This window comes from Malaya genurostris, chromosome 3, assembly GCF_030247185.1.
Source record: "Malaya genurostris strain Urasoe2022 chromosome 3, Malgen_1.1, whole genome shotgun sequence".
Lineage (NCBI taxonomy): Eukaryota > Metazoa > Arthropoda > Insecta > Diptera > Culicidae > Malaya > Malaya genurostris.
This window is the reverse complement of record NC_080572.1, coordinates 145,631,426-145,643,965: the sequence shown is the minus strand read 5'-3', so window position 1 is coordinate 145,643,965 and position 12,540 is coordinate 145,631,426. Positions and strand designations below refer to the sequence as shown.

Here is a 12,540-nt window from a genome sequence, read left to right as displayed (position 1 = left end):
TGATGAATTGGTCAAGTGAGCTAAAAACAAGTCATGGTCTGTAAAATTTGACAAATATATGCAAAAACACGAATTTACGGGAACAAAAAGTCTGCTTACGCTTCACTGAGGAATCTGCGAATTTAACGACAAACTGGCATCTTTGCACTAGAACTGTACACGGACGCAAAAAAGCAACTGAATTTCATAAGAAACACTTATGATATTTCCCTACAAGTTTCCCATATGGAAATCATATCTTATGACCTTCAGAAAAAAATTTTCATTGAGCTACTTATGGATTTCATAAATCATACTTATTATGTTCGTTAGGTAGACTTATGATTAATGTAGAAATATAGATATGAATGTAATAAGTTATTTACATATTGCATAACCCCTACTTATGAAATTCATCGCTACTATCTTATGGTTTTCATGACGATTGCTACTGATTTCCATGGTGAACAGTCAATCTTATGACCCTCAGAAAAAAAATTTCATTGAGCTACTTATGGATTTCATAAATCATACTTATTATGTTCGTTAGGTAGACTTATGATTAATGTAGAAATATAGATATGAATGTTATAAGTTATTTACATATTGCATAACCCCTACTTATGAAATTCATCGCTACTATCTTATGGTTTGCATGACGATTGCTACTGATTTCCATGGTGAACAGTCTTCGCAACAGTGCATTTCTTCGACTTCCTTTACGACGAACTAACTACGGTGCTAACAATGTTATTATTGGCTTGCATTCGACCGCGTTTCATCAGGATTTGACTTCAATCTATCACGCAGTAGGATACTTGGAAATTTTTTATATATTACTAGAAATTATCATTAGGACCATATTGTGTCTGTTGATTATACCTAAATAAATAAATAAATATATATCCATCAGTATTAGCGCTTAATCAAATATATTATATATCAATATGGATCACTTTAACGAATTCAATACAAATCGAAAAGGACATCACAGTAACACCATCTTGTGACGCTCAAGGCTATTAGTTCAGTCATGCTAAGCAGTTTGCGTTTAGCGTGCACCCAGAAGTGAAATGTCAAAACTAATTGAGCATGATGCCCAAATAGATTTCATATTTAAATGTATTTTCTCTGACGAAAGTAAATATGGCCTATAAATAATGTAGAATTACGTTCTTTAAGACCTATCGTCTTCACTTTCAAGAGTTATGAAGTAGTATTTAACTTTGCTCATGAATGTTATGAGTAGTGTTGAAAAAGACGAAACCTATAGACTGTGAAGGCAATGTTTGGCCGATCACTGATATATAAAATTAAAATGAAATGGACGGTGTATTTCAAGTTACTTTGATTGCGATATTTTTCCATTGCGTTCATGACATTGAATTTCAATTATTTAAATTAGCTGCACATTATCTTTTCTCTCAGGGAAAGTTAGAATGTAAAAGAAAATTGTCATTTTTATAAATTGTCTATGAATTAAAAGTGCATATACTAAGCGATATGCCCTTGTTGTGAACTGTTTTGCAAATAGTTTAAACTTCTAGTCAAAATTTGAAATTTCGATATTTATTTTCTAAAAAGTAATTTAATTTCATTCAACAGACGAACCATTCCAAAATTCGACAAACAGAAAGTTTGTTTATCACTGAAAAAATGTTAATAAATAGTATGATAAGTGCAATACAGCACGCAGAAGAACCAGTTTTACGTATTACTTTTACTTCAATTGATAGCTCTAGGTTTATTGATATACTAAATTGTTATGTTTTGCAGCATTTATTCGGAGGAACGAAGAACTCGCTTTGTTTTTTTCGAAGGGACGAAAAACTCGATGTTCTTTACAAAAAACAGCTGATATAACGTTTAGAATATTGAGAGGTTAAATTGATTTTCAATCATGTCAGAATTTATTCAGAAGATTTTGAAACTCTTCTAATACATGAAAATGTGCACACCCTTACACCTTTTCGATCGTACACAGGGATGCCAGATCATTTTTTCAAAAATCAGTCTCTGATTTAAAAATTTCCTGGATTTGTCTGGGTCCAACGATATACAAGGACATTTTGACCGGCTTCATTTTCAGTAAGTAAAAAAAAAAACGCCACGTATCGTAAAGAGACCAAAACCGTAAAGATCTGGTGAGCAGTGCGGTAAAATTTCATTTTCAATTGAATAATATAAGATGAAAATGAAATTTATGGCCGCTGACAGTCAGCACATCCCTACTAATTCTCTTGACTTTGGCTGCCATTTTCAAGTGAAGCTCCCGGAATTCATCGTCAGTTGATTAATCATACCTAGTCATTTGAAGTTTTGCTTGCTCAGTTTCGAGTGCCAAGTAGTCTACCTGCTTCAATGTCTTCGCTCTTGGTAGTAAGCAAATTCGAACGAATAGAATTATAAATGGAGTACAGTATTAAAAATGAAAACTAAAGGAGGAAACAATTATTTTATGTGTATTCTGTGATGGATATTTCAGCTATCTGGTTTGTCTTTCATCTATTATCTTGAACCAATTCGAACGTTTACATGAACCTCATTTGAAGGCCGCTCTCACACTATTGAAAGAGATATTTTGTCATTTCAAGAGATCAACTGACGGTGGTTAAACTGAGCCTGTATTGAAGAGAAACGAGTGATGGATTGAATGCTGCCCGTTCGGGCCGTCAGCAAATATTGTGTGTGTCAGAGAGTGAAGTTTACTGCATTACAGAGATCGTCAATGTGTTCCACATTCAGTTTCAATTGAATTGAATGAAGTTTTACAGCATTGCTGGTGAGATCTGAAAAAAAAATCTGGCAAAAGATCTGGTTTCTGGCGAAGCGAGAAAAATCTGGCATCCTGGCAACGCTGTTTGCAGATAAAATTAAGTCAACAAACAAGCCAAGAACTAAGCAGTTGGCGGATATGAGGCAATGTCCCTCGAGCCATAATCGAACAAACTACAACAACAACAACAAGCCAAGAACTAGATGTGACTAAAACGTTTTCCTTTCATGTTTGGTGCTTTATTTCCCAGGTAAAACTTCACTATTAGGTCCTATTAAATGATATGAGAGCATATATTTATTTGTAGAGTGTTACTATGAATTCGACATGTTTGTCACAGGGATAAACAGTAAATTAAAGACATCGAACAGTACCAGTAGCGCCAACAGCATTACAAACAATAATATGCCGTAGTATTACATATCTGCTGTTCAATGATATGCTCAAAACAAACAACCAAACAAAATGGCCAATCGTTTTACTCGGACATTCATATTTATTTGGAAATTTTCATATTTATTTGGAAAGGAGTTCGATCTATTAACTGTTTCATCGGTATGCAGGCCGACTTTTTTATCCGATCATTTAAAATATACCTACAAACACGCACCATCCTGATAATGCGAATGATTATGCTCGTGCAAGCGAAATGTGAATCCGAATGGTATTGTCATTTGCATATAACGTATGATCTGCTTCTCAACGTGTTTCAGTGGTGTGTGATGCTATTTATTATGATTAAGATTTTATTGTAAGTATATTCTATAATCAGATGTTCAAATTGTGTAGTTGGAAACATAAAAATGATATAGAAAATAAATGTTATTAGAAAATGTTTACATTCAATTCAACAATACAATCATACTTTAATACGATAACTTTAAATTTTTATGTTAAGTTTCTTACGCTTCGACATTACTTTTTTGTTCTTTCTGTCTATTCGCTTTTGTTGCACATTTATCTGAATTTTCATATTTAAATCCTGCAGTTTGGCCTTGATTAACATATTGAAATATTTGTTAGCTATGAGTTTTGCACATGAAAAACACACACTATTGTAAACTAATTGTTGTTCATTTTGAGACTGATATGACCAAAATAGGACATTTAAAAGTTTTTGTTTAACACCTACCGCTGATTTTTTAAGGAACGTTTCGAAATTCTTTTCAAAAATTGCTACCATTTTTTACAAAATCGAAACATGCACAGCCCCGATGGATTTAGTTTTGAGTTGGTTTTGAATTTTTTAAGATTAATTAATAAATTGTTATCTCGTGATACAAAGCGAGTATCACCATACGCTCTATTGATGCAATCTTCATGTCGTAGTTTCGATGCTACCCAACCAGCGGTATAATACACACTATTCGATTGATGAATTTCCATTCTGCTGACAGTTTCATTCGGTGCAATTTTCTTTTTAAATTCTTCACTCTTTACTATTCGCACTTTAGACATCTCTGAAGTATTTATAAAGTACTTATTGAGGTCTACCTCGACATTACCCAATTTTTTTGGTGCAATAATTTGATTGACCACAATTGATTTAAATGCAGATGCAAATTTACTGGCATCTGGGTGGTTGTTGTTGCAGTTCTTCCAGCGAATCAACGAAAAAAAGTGTTCGAGGCAGTCCTGTGACAAATTTCTTGTTCGCAAAAAAAGAAAATCCGTGATTTACATGAAGATCTTCCCAAAGATTTTCTAAAGCTGCAATATAAATCAGCCAACCCTCTATAAAATACGGCTTACGTGAATGACACGGTAATTTAGAAAATTGTGCTTCCTGAAATCATATTATATTGTCAAAATAATTCTTCGAAAACAAACCTTTGATAGTGTTTCACCATTTTCAAATCAAAACAGTCTTTATGTATAAAGCGTAACGATTTCAATCGTTTTTTCAGAGAACTTAAAAGTTTCCAATGAACAGAATACTTTTGAACCGGTTTTTTAAGGTCCTGTTAATGAAATATTGTGGTGAAAATTAAAAAGGACACGATTGAACAAACCTTTGTCTCATTGAAACTTGATGAATTGGCACAGTCAAAAAGATTATCAAAGCTCTCCGTGTATGTTGCTGTGCTCAGACACGACTCTGGTAGCTTTTTAAAACTAACATAAGCTTTCAATCCAGCGGTTACTGATGAACTTAGTGTCTGTGTAGCTAAACTGACGTTCATTCCTGCGTATGGAGCTAACTGAATATGGTTCACTGTTAATCTAGGTACTATGCGAGGAAAACATTTAATGCCCTCATAAAACAAATCAATAATATGTTGAAAACTACAGATTTTTCCTTCTAACACAGCATTATGTTTCAACAAATTATTTCGTGATGATTTAACAAGATGAGGTGCATCAAACGCACCGAAAATTTTTCTGTTCTGAAAAAAGAACCAAGGACGATCTACTGTGACTCCATACAATTTAAATAATGAACGATTTGTTGAATTTTGGTCGTAAACTAATAATTTCGGTATAAGTCCACTTTTAATTACCAGCTTCAATCCCTCATCTACTATGTTACTAAGTCGATCAGTATTCAACGAACTTGGATTGAAAAAATAGCCAATCGCTTGTTTGAATCCAGACTTCATAGATTTAATCATTATCGTTAAAGCGGTGCTGGCTCTCTGATTTAAATTAATCGCTTCTTTACCAACTTTTGTTGGAAATCCTATAAATTAATCGGGATTCGAGTTCGCAACATAAGTCAATCGTTGTGATATACTTATTTCATCTATGAACATTGTTACCAACTTCTCTTGTTCTGGTAAACCAGCCACTTTAAACTTTAGTAGCTCCAAAACAACCGTCGAGTACCCTTCCTTAATTTTCAGTTTGGACAACCACCGTCTTATCGTCATAACAGACGGTAAGGTGAAAAATTTTCTCATCTGTCGATAAGCTTTATTTGAACAATATTGTAGTACGATTGCCATATTGCGCATCCTATCAGAGTATCTGGCGCCCCTCTGTTTCCTATTTTTGTTGTTTTGAAGTTCAAGTAATATAGGATCACATAATTTAGATGAGTGTGAAGCCAACATGGTTTTTAAATTGTCTCTTTCCTTCGTTAGAGCTTGAACTCTAGCCTTAAACGCTGTAATTTGTTTTTGGCTTTTCCGTATTCCTTTTTGAAGGTCACGGTTTTGTTGTTCGACTAAAACAAGTCGTTCCATGCAAAATGTGATTTTCTCAATATCTTTACAGTAATCGTGGTCGTGCTTGACGACAACATCATAACCAGCGGATTGCGGCTTTATACAAATGGGTGGGTTTGAAAAATCCATCTGATTTTCATTCAATTCTAATTCACCTATAACATCAGTTTCGTCTGCCAAAAATTTGCAACTTTCATTATCGACCACAAGAACATCATCAGCGATGTATTGTGGTGTAGGACAAATTTGTAGAGTTCCGGGAAATAAGGATGGACGGGCATGAATGTAAAATCTGTGGTTAAAATATACGTTTAAATCAATAATTGATTTATCAGTTATGAATTATTGCTTACCCTTGTGACTTGTTACGTGGATTATAGAAATCGGAGTCCAAAAAGTGTAATGAGCAAATTACGCTATTTTTACTGAGGGAAGGATTGCAACAAAACTCTACCCAAGCATCTACTTCTCTGCATCTGAAATACGACGAATCATACCCAAACCAAACTAATTTGTATTAGTAATTACCTGTTGTCAGTATTTATACGAAAAAAATGATAATGAAGATACATTATACTTGGAACTGGCACAACCAGAAACTGCGCATTTTGTTCTTCCCATTGTTTGTCAACTAACTTTAAGAAAGAATACGTGTTTTATCAACAAAAGTTTTTTTGAGAAGCAATCTACGCTGAATATGCTGATGTAATGATTTTGAATCGTTTGTACAGGGGCTGTTTAACGGCGTGTGTGAGGGGCGGCTCATGAAAATAACACACGTAAAAAAACTACTGAAATTAAACAACCTGATATTGTTTATTTATATGACTGGAATCGGGAATCATGATCACAGTAAACCTGAATACAACTGGATTAAATTTTCAAATCAAGAAATTGTAATACTTCATTCGGAAATGTTAGTAAAATTCTGGAATTAGCATTAAGATTAATTCGTTTAGTTCTGCGTTTACATTTCACACACTTTTATATAAATGAGGATTTTTTATATAACAATGTGTTCTCTTCCGAGTTAGATTGCAATTCTAAACCGTATTTACAGCTTATTTTTTCGTGCAGTGTATATCGAGAAATATTCCATATATTTGGGTTTGTTTGATTCAGTGTACTGATTGGAATGGCTGTCATATGTGCATTAAAAAATTTGTAGTGTATTAGTAACCTTTTTTACCACCGCACTTTACTGTGATGTCTCTCGTGAATCGCAAGAGTGATCCATAGTGATGTCTGATTTTTCGTATTAATCGATTATTAGGTATTCGATTATTAAAAGAGAAGTCGATTTGTGTAATCGATTACTATTAAGCATTAATCGATTAATGCAATTAATCGATCAAATTATTCTAAACAGAATCAGAGCCAGCGATGCCATTTATACAGATTTATCTGTATTATACAGATTTTTACATACACATACAGAATACAGATTTGATACAAATTTCCTAAATTTAATACGAATCTCCCAAGAAGCAAAATAAAAACTTTTTCGTATGAGCAATCTATTAGTATTTGATTGCAGTAACGAGAAGCAAAGTCTTGGTCTCATCGAATCTACCATTCTACAGCCATAATGTGTTGCAATAACATCTTTCAACACCATTTTATTGTTGAAATTTAATTTTGTTAGTGAATACAGATAAATACAGATTTTTTATAGAGAGTAATACAGATTTCCTATGAAAATATCTGGCATCTCTGATCAGAGCTGCCAAATGAAAATCTGTGTTGAATATCATGCAGAGAAATGTAGCATGTTTAAACTAACGAAACTGTTTGCAGACATTTAAATTTGATTTATGATGATTTCTAACTAGAATAAGGTTGTTTTGAACGATTTTTTTCCTTTCTCATCAACATTGTTCTCTGTTTGATTTGATTCAAAATTTTTGTCTAGTCAAATGAAAAAAAATGTTTTTTGGCTGATTCTATTGTTGAAATAAACTAACTATTTATTACATGTCGGTTTAGTTGATGTTATCGTCAATGTCTTTATTAATTCAACCCTGTTATACCTTTATATCACGACAAAAATTGGTTCAATTTATCTGTGATCTTATTTGTGTTACGATACAATAAAGTTTACTATTTAAATAGACAATATTAAAATTATTATATGCATATTTTTCTCTCGCAAAAATATGAGAAAATGAGGTTGAAGGTTGAGGAAAATTCAATAAAATCTATGATCAAACGTATTGAAATATGTTTGAACATTGTAACGGTGGGCAGAATTAATCAAAATACATTATTTAAATTGAAATTCGTGTTTCCTTGAATTTTGACAGATGAAACTGAAACTCTCATCATAAGGGCATATTCAGGAGTGTTCTAGCTCTAGATGCATAATTTATGTCAGTTTTAAAATTTAAATCTAGAAATTATAACAAAATAAACTGGCAGCCCCAGCAGCGTTTTATCTGTGTTTCAAATATAGAAAAAATAGAACGGTAATGTATACCAGTTTTAAATTTGACAGTAGAACTGGTCGAATAAATAAAACTAAAACGGATTGCTGGGGATACGTTTGTTTCAGTTTCATTTACATTATAGACCACCCATATGAATCTTGCAGCTGCTGAATTTGCTCTAACAACATTTAGCCTTATGCTGCAGACAGAGTGAGCGCGAGAAGCTGATCTGAGCTTTTTTCTGATGTACTTACAGTAGGAAACGCACTTACATCAAAACAGAGGGACCCTGTCAGAGTGAAAGCTGAGCCGATTTCTCATTTGTACTCTAAAAGAGTCCTTTTGATTTGCTACTAGTATCATTCCCGCTTTTGATTTGCCAATGTTAAACACCAACTCGGATTCGCTTCTCGCGCCTAACTTTATAAATCTCGATTAATTGATTGCTATTAATCGATTAGCTCGATTAGTGGCACTGTCGTTAATCGATTACAAATACTCGATTACTTTAGCCTTTTAATCGATTATTTTGATTATTCGAGTAAAATAATACATCACTAGATCCATATTGATATATAATATATTTGGCTTAATGTAAGGCTTCTTCGAGATTCCTTCTTAGTTATTTTATGAGCATATCTTTTGTTTACTATGAACTGAGCCCAAAAAGCCCAAAACTGTTCTTCAAATTGATTTGCTGTGTTTGATCAGTTGTGTGACAATTCGAAGTAGTGAATTCACTACCCATCGAATTGAAAAAAATACTACGACCCGAACTGACACACTTAACTAAAACCATGCGCATCGCAGATGTTGCGGTAATGGGATTCCTGGATGAAACACATACGGGGTGAATGGAGGACGAGTAATATTGTGTAATTAATACCCGATATTATATATCAACGATTTTATGATATTTGAGATAAAACAAGGGGAGTTGTAAAATTTCCCAAATTCAAAAACTTTTTTATCCAGAATGAATTGCTGCCGGGCGTGGGATGTATTCGAGATGGTAGCGCTGATTGTTGATCATCGATGAGTTCAGCACAATATTTCGCAAATTCCTAAATCTTGTGAATGTTTTTGAGATAGGATGTTTACTTTTCGAGTTATACGGCTTTATGTCCAAATATTCAACATTGAAACATAATGTTTTGAGATTTAGATTTCATACGGTAATAGCTATTCAACAAGTCATAAAGTGCTTAAATCCGTTAATGTTTAAGGGAAATATCGATATTTTTATGTAAGCGACTTTCCCCCTTATTCCAGTAGTACAAGTTTTGAGCGCAATATGATAAAGTGATTATTGGAAGCTAAGTGAAACACGATTTTTAATACTGTTATATACAATTGTTTTGAAGTACCAAATAGACTTTTCATGACGTTTTTCCTTCGATTCAAGCACGGTTTGTTTTTGACAAAATAATAGCTCAAATATGACATAGAAACGAACACAAATTGTTTTCATCATAGATCCGATTTCGTCAAAAGAATCTTCGTTATTTTCCAGATGTTTTGAAAAAACGCGATATATATATATATATATATATATATATATATATATATATATATATATATATATATATATATATATATATATATATATATATATATATATATATATATATATATATATATATATATATATATATATATATATATATATATATATATATATATATATATATATATATATATATATATATATATATATATATATATATATATATATATATATATATATATATATATATATTTGGCATAATGATGAAACTGCAGTTTTCAAACTAACAAAACCAGGCTGGAATGTTACTAGATATATATATATATATATATATATATATATATATATATATATATATATATATATATATATATATATATATATATATATATATATATATATATATATATATATATATATATATATATATATATATATATATATATATATATATATATATATATATATATATATATATATATATATATATATATATATATATATATATATATATATATATATATATATATATATATATATATATATATATATATATATATATATATATATATATATATATATATATATATATATATATATATATATATATATATATATATATATATATATAGTAACATTCCAGCCTGGTTTTGTTAGTTTGAAAACTGCAGTTTCATCATTATGCCAAAACGACGGGATTTACTTTTTTATACTTATAAAAATTACGTTATTAATCTCCAGTGATTGATAAGCTGCAAACTGTCAATTTAGTTGAAATTTTATTCATCAGAAACGCGTTCCTATAACTTATATATATCACTCTTTTTTTTAGAACGGCCAATAAGCCACCTGTCAACTTCCATTTTCGAAAGAAATTGCAAGCGAGCTATGAAAGACAGAGTATTAAATTTAACACCAGATGAAAGAGAAAACTTTTCTCTGCCGTTTACTATTATAACTTACTCTCAGCGAGTGCCGAGTCATTCGAAATTACTCTTCAAAGTGAATGTTGATGGATGGTTTATTGGCCGTTCTCAAAAAAAAGGCGTGATATATCTGAATATTGAACCAAACAACACATAAACAATTGGCATTACAGTAATTAAAGATGCTTAATACATAACACCTTCCCAGATTAAAGTGCTTAATACATAACACCTACCTAGAACTAATCAGCTCACAATTTTATGTTATATTCACTATAAACTGGCACTAGATAATTGTTTCCTCTATTTTAAGCTGAGAAAAGACAAGACAGCTCACATTACGATTTCAGAGCCAAGTCTGGGTCTGCTCTGGGAGCCACTTTGACGTTTTTGGTGTTGTAATCAGAGATGCCATTTATACAGATTTATATGTATTATACAGATTTTTACATGCTCATACAGAGTACAGATATTATACAGATTTCCTCAATTTAATACAGATTTTTACAGATCTCACAGAAAGTAAGAAAGAAAACATTATTTTTTTACTTTTTCTTTATTAACGACTATGTATAGTAGTCATTATTACTTTTTTCTTTTTGCGATACTCACCTAACCAGATACCATTTTTGTAGAAACAGAAATTGAAAATTATAGAATGATAGTACGCAAGGGTGAGCAAGGATGGAATATATAAAGCGGAAAGGTGAGACGTGACCAGGGATGCCAGGTTCACAGATTAATCTGTGTTTCTCAGATTTTCAATTTATGCACAGATTTTAAAAATGACACAGATTTTCACAGATTTCTGAAAATGGTCACAGATTTTCACAGATTCTGGAATAAATCACAGATTTTCAGAGTTTTGAAATCGAGCTCAGTTTACCACCAAAAAGTACAGAGCGGTTGAGGAAAAAGGTACAGAGCTTGTTGGTAGTGAGACCTTTTTTTTGCTCGCCAAATTGTTTTGATCTGCTATCATGGTACGGAAAACGGGCACAGATTTTCACAGACAGGTTTTTGGCTTGATCAGAGATTTTTGAAAAAATGACCTGACATCCCTGGACGTGACCGAGGGTCATTGAAGCAAGTAGAAATCTATTTGGTTACTTAAATTTTTCCTTCTACCAGAGGAGTCGGTCTTAGGGGCTGTCCATAAAAGACGTCACGCTTTTTTTTGACGATTTTTGACTCCCCATCCCCCCTTTGTCGCAAATTGTCACAGAAGCAAAGACCCCCCTTCCCCCCTATGTCACGTGTCACGAATTCAAAATAAATAAAATTCATCTCAATAAATTCTCAATATGTATGACAAACCATACAAATATGAGGGAAAAATCGATTTATTACATGCTGTCATTAGATTAAAAAATATCCATAAATCTACAAAATCATCGGAATTATTTTATTAATATCAATTATATAAATTAACAAAAGTATTTGGATGGAATTGATGAAACATTTAAATCATCAGTTTTAGTCCTCCTAGGGCTACACAGATATATTATTGTTTTAGGTAAAGAATAATATTTCCGTAGTGTAGCTTAAAGGGCTGAGAAAATAAAGACCAAAACCTCATCAAAACGAGATCACTGCCAGAGAATCTTTTCATTATTAGTTGATCAGTGAAAGTTCAATCATTGGATGATTCGATAAGCTTTTATGTTGGTGGAGTAAAATCACATATGATCAAGATAAGACATGACATGTTCTACGTCTGAAATCGTTGATCTCCCGCCCTTTTTACCTTTTTTTTATA

At 31.9% G+C, this 12,540-nt stretch overlaps 1 protein-coding gene across 4 annotated transcripts in view; it reads right to left on the bottom strand.

Annotated features, from left to right (window-relative positions):
- Positions 1–11,174, bottom strand: part of LOC131435423 (kinesin light chain) — a 331,832-nt gene extending 320,658 nt beyond the window's left edge. For 2 of the 4 annotated variants that reach the window (XM_058603288.1, XM_058603291.1), the window contains exon 1: positions 11,018–11,173. The gene's annotated coding sequence lies outside the window, so the exon portion shown is untranslated. Of the gene's footprint in view, positions 1–10,581; positions 10,733–11,017 lie in introns of those variants that run through there. The other 2 variants (XM_058603292.1, XM_058603289.1) reach the window with 2 other exon arrangements.
- Positions 11,175–12,540: the final 1,366 nt, after the last annotated feature.